Below are 5312 nucleotides of genomic sequence, written 5' to 3'. Positions count from 1 at the left end.
TTTCTGGTCTCCTCCTTTGTATACATATGTGATAGTTTTTCTAGGAAGTAATCAAGAAACTACACACCCTGAACTAAATCTGGCTTGTAGCCTGTCTTTGTAAATAAAATGTTAGGGGACACTGCTGCACCCATTTGTTTCTGTATTGCAAGTGGCTGCTTTCAGCTCACAATGAGAGAGTTGAGTAGCTGCAACAGAGAGCATATGGACTGCAAAACCAAAAGAGTGACGATCTAGCTTTTTACAGAAAACGTTTGCTAATCTGGGGTATTACCTAGGCGTGAAATTGCTGGGTACAGTGTACCCATCTGCAACTCTAGAGACAGCCAAATCACTCCGCACTGTGGTTGTGAAAATGATGCTCTTTCACCAGCATCTGTGATTTACCGTGGTCCCCAATTTTTGCCAACATTTGGCAATGCCATACTTAACACATTTTTGCCAGTCTATTGGCTGATACTGCTTTCTCTTTGTAATTTAAACTTGTATTTGCCTAATTACTAGTGAGATCGAGCAACTCTTCAAGTGTTTATCAACCGTTTTTTAAGTTAAAAAAATCTGTGAATTTAAATCTGTGAATTACCTGTTAATATCTTTTGCCTTTTTTTTTTTTTTTTTTTTTTTTTTTTTTGGTTAGGCTGCTTGTGTTTTCTTATGATTCTTTTTATTGAAGTATAATTGACTTCCAATATATTAGTTTCAGGTGCACCATAATAGCAGTTCTATATTTTTATACATTGTGAAATGATCACCATGATAAGTCTAGTTACCATGTGTCACCATAAAGTTACTACAGTGTTACTGACTATATTCTCTAGGCTCTACATTACATCCCTATGACTTATTTTATAGCTGGAAGTTTGTACTTCTTAATCCCCTTCCTTTATTTTCCATATCTTCCCCCTCCCTTCCCCTCTGGCAGCCACATGTTTGTTCTCTGTATCTGAGTCTGTTTCTGTTTTGCTACATTTATTTGTTTCCTTCTTTAGATTCAGCATAACAGTGAAGTCATATGGTATTTGTCTTTCTCTGTCTGACTCACTTCACTCAGCATAATACCCCCTAGGTCCATTCATGTCACAAATGGTAAGACTTCATTCTTTTTTTTAATGGCTGAATAATATTTCATTGTGTGTATGTGTATGAGTGTGGAGTGTGTGTGTCTGTATATATTTCTCCCCACATTTTCCTTATCAATTTGTCTATCAATGGACACTTAGATTGCTTCCATATCTTAGCTATTGTAAATAATGCTGCAATGATGATTGGGGTGCATAGATCTCCTTGAATTAGTGTTTTCATTTTCTCTGGATAAATAATCCAGAAGCAGAATTGTTGCATCATATAATAGTTCTATTTTTAATTTTTTGAGGACCCTCCATACTGTTTTCTATAGTGGCTGCATGAATTTACATTCCTACCAATGGTGTACAAGGATTTCCTTTTCTCCATATCCTTGGCAACACTTGTTATTTCTTGTCTTTTTGATAATAGCCTTTCTAACAAATGTGAGGCAGTATCTCATTGTGATTTTGATTTCCATTTCCCTGATGATGAATGATGTTGAGCATCTTTTCATGTGCCTATTAGCAATCTGTATATCTTCTTTGTAAAAATGTCTATTCAGGTACTCTGCCCATTATAAAATCTGACTTTTTTGGATACTGAGTTGTATAAGTTCTTTATATATCTTAGATATTAACCTTTCATCAGGTGTATCATTTGCAAATGTTTTCTCCCCTTCAGTAGATTGTCTTTTCATTTTATTGATGGTTTCTTTCAATGTGCAAAAGCTTTTTAGTTTGATGTAGTCCCACTTGTTTATTTAGCTTTTGTTGCTCTTGCCTGAGGAGACAGATCTAGAAAAATATTGCTAAGCTGATGTCAAGGAGCATACTGCCTATATTTTCTTCTAAAAGAGTTTTATGATTTCTAGTCTCACATTTAAGTCTTTAATCCACTTTGAGTTAATTTTTGTGCATGGTGTTAGAGAGTAGTCCAGTTTGATTCTTTTACATATAGCTGTCCAGTTTTACCAGCACAACTTATTGAAGAGACTGTCTTTTCTCCATTGTATATCCTTACCTTCTTTGTCACAGATTAATTGACCATAAGTGTGTGGGCTTATTTCTGGGCTCTCTCTTCTGTTCCATTGATCTATGTGTCTGTTTCAGTGCCAGTACCATACTGTTTTGAATACTATAGCTTTGTAGTATAGTTTTAAAGCAGGACATGTGATACCTCCAAGTTTGTTCTTCATAATTATTTCTTTATATGGTCTTAATTCTAATCTCGTATCAGTGAGTATTGATTTTTTTATCATTGCTTCATTATATAGAAATTGCCACCTTTTAAAAAAAAATATATTTAACAAATGCTTTACTGTGGAGGTAACTTTCTCAATGAATAGATGCACTTTCACAATTCAGTAAACAACTCAGTTTTACAGCCCAATAGAAAATGTAAGTTTCCAATTTGAATAGAGTCTAAAATATACAAGTCAGGGCAATGACCATACAAAAGGATTATACTCAAAGGAAGCTCACAGTTCAGAATCATCTTACTGTTTTTGTGGAAAACCCACAGCAAAATTTTTTTTTGTAGTAATTGGATTTAAGGGTATTATAATTCTAATGAACAAGTTAAATCAAGTATCTCTAAATTTTGGAATCCCAGTATTAATCGACTGCAAACAAGTATTAGCCCACATCTATCACCAATGACTCAGATGTTTCTTTCTAATGAACTGACCATTACACTTCCACAGTTCTGAAATGGCCAACAGACCATAGAAAGGCACTTTCTTTAGGCTCCTGCTTGAAACCAACAGCTTCAGCAAACTACTGGCCTTGATTCAGGGCCAAAGAAATTGCCACCTATCAACGAAGTCAGATTTAGCAGTTTCCAGTATGATGTGTGCTAGTTTATTGTCTTATTTTGGAAATGTTTTCTTATCCTAAGTTGTTTTTCTTTTCTCAATGTTTTCAAGTTTTGCTTCTCATATTCATATCTTGAGCTCACTTGGAATTTATTTTTTCAGTATGAGATAGATTGTAACCTGCTTTTCCACTTAGATCGTATCTTCCCATGTCAACAGAGAAATCTACATCATCATTTTAATCACTACATAATATTCTGTCATAGTTCATTTAATGAATGTCTTGTTTTATATTTAGGTTATTCCAGATTTTCCCCTTTATAAATTATGCTAAGGGGAATATTCTTCTAAAATAAGTAACTTTTACTATCAGGAAAGCAGGAAACAGGGACAGCTTAAAAAACAGCCAACAAACTTTATAGTTACATGCATTTATTAAGTAGAGTTTTAGGTGCTAAAGATACATGGTACTTATAGTAGATTGTTACTCAACATCTACTGCTAATTCCTTCTGGTGTGCTTTTCTATATTGCCAAGTTTTGAACGTTAAACACCTATATCACAGTGTCTCCTGTAGCTAGGACTCTCCTTATAGCCAGCAAATAGATGCACTCACAAGAGATTTTGAGGCAGAAATGAAGCAACAGCCATCTTGCTCTCAAGCACTGCTATGGAAATAGTGGGCATTTCTGAAGCTGCTTTCCGGGGTGTGTAGTCACTAGCTTTGTGGGTGTCTTCAGTATGATGGTGGCTCTGCATCTTGTCTGGATTTCATGTGTAGTAGTGTGTTCTGTATCTCAATGGTTCCAACAGTGGCCTCATGATTCTCCATTTTCCTGATTGTGGCAAACGTTCTCTGAGTGGACCAGCCGAGTGTGTTTTTCTGGAATATATTCTTGGAGGCTCAGCCCAGAGCCCACCCCGCCATCACTTCCAGTGATCTCATATGTATGTAATCCCTTGTGTTACATTGCTTTCTGTTTAAAATGCTGGAGTGGTTTCCGTTTCCTGCAACTGAATCCTGTCTTACACAACTATCTAGACAGGGAGAAGGAATATAAACCCATAATTCCCACATACTTTGCTAAGCACTAATGCAGTTATCTACTGGGTGCTATGGGGTCACAGAGGAAGAAATATTTTTCCCCACAAGTGTCCAGAAAAATTTGACTTAGGAGGTAATTTTTGGCTAAGTCTTAAAGGGTAATAATGGGCAGAGGGAATAGCCTGAGTAAGTCCAGAGGTTATTTGTGATTCTAACGCAAATAATTTGGTGTTGCTGAATCATAGGGTGTGTGTAGTACAGAGATCACCCTGACAGTTGTGTATGGGACAGCTTGGAGGAGCATCAAAATGTTGCCAGGGAAAAAGTTGGGAAAAGGAGAGGACAGATGGAGGGAAAAAAAAGAAAGAAAAGAAAAACTGAATGTAAGGAATCAAAGGAAAGTTAAGATTTTGTCCTGTAAACCCCTCCCTCCCCCTTTCCCTTCTTTCTGCCGAAAGCTCTATATAGTAAAGTATAAGCTGATTTTTACATGTGTTATTTTGTCTCGTGTTGCCTGTAACATCTAGCACAATGTCTTGCGTGTGATACTGCCAATAAATATTGGTTGAGCATTTGATCTGAGCTACTTGATTGTCCCTTTAAGAGTAGTTAACAGAGTTAAGAAAATCAATGTGCTATTCTAAGTTACTGTTTTAAAAAGCTTTAAACCCTTGCAGTGGATTGCTTGAACACTTGGTTTGAGTTTATTCTTCATCTTACTCAAGCGAAAGCTCTTTTCCTATTTCTTCCTGAGTTGATCAGAAAAAGCGTTACCTTATATCGCTGGATTTCGCTGGCAAAATGGTCTAAAAGAGCCTTTTCCCTAAGGCCTCTTCTAAAACTCTCACTTCTGTAGCAGACAATCTAGTTCTTCTTTTTTCTGAACAATAACAACAGTCTCTAATGGCACTAATAGATTAACATTACTACTACTGCTACCACCACCACCACCACCACAAAAATAAATGCCAGGAAGCATCGGCGTCCCTTTATTTCAGAGCGCTTCCAAGCCCTGCCTTGAAGTCTCTGTAGTCAGAGATTGGGATTTCTTTTGAGTTAAAACTGCTTTTAATATTTTTTTTCCCTAGGAGTCGAATAAGACAAACCTTTTTGTTCCTTTTTCTTAACGTACGAAGGAACTTGATAGTTAATTAGAATGCTTGTTTTGCTTCAGAGATGCCTTGGGTTAGGTCAGAAAGACCTTTTTAAAAGATAGAACCAAAACAGAGAACATATTTTGAACAGACAATTAAACCAAAGAATTACCAGCTTTTTCACACAGTGCTATTGGAGTTCAAAGGCGGGAAAGATCACTGGTTGGGAGAAATCGGTAAAAAACTCAGCAAATATTGGGCTATGCCTTGAAGGGAGGGATTGAATTTGGATAGA

At 36.4% G+C, this 5312-nt stretch overlaps 1 non-coding gene across 1 annotated transcript; it reads right to left on the bottom strand.

The window, feature by feature from the left end:
• Positions 1 to 2726: 2726 nt before the first annotated feature.
• Positions 2727 to 2864, bottom strand: LOC123614658 (small nucleolar RNA SNORA2/SNORA34 family). Its single transcript, XR_006722108.1, has one exon. It is a non-coding gene; the product is annotated as a small nucleolar RNA SNORA2/SNORA34 family (small nucleolar RNA).
• Positions 2865 to 5312: the final 2448 nt, after the last annotated feature.

This window comes from Camelus bactrianus, chromosome X (assembly GCF_048773025.1).
Source record: "Camelus bactrianus isolate YW-2024 breed Bactrian camel chromosome X, ASM4877302v1, whole genome shotgun sequence".
Taxonomy (NCBI): domain Eukaryota; kingdom Metazoa; phylum Chordata; class Mammalia; order Artiodactyla; family Camelidae; genus Camelus; species Camelus bactrianus.
This window is presented reverse-complemented; position numbering and strand designations above follow the sequence as displayed.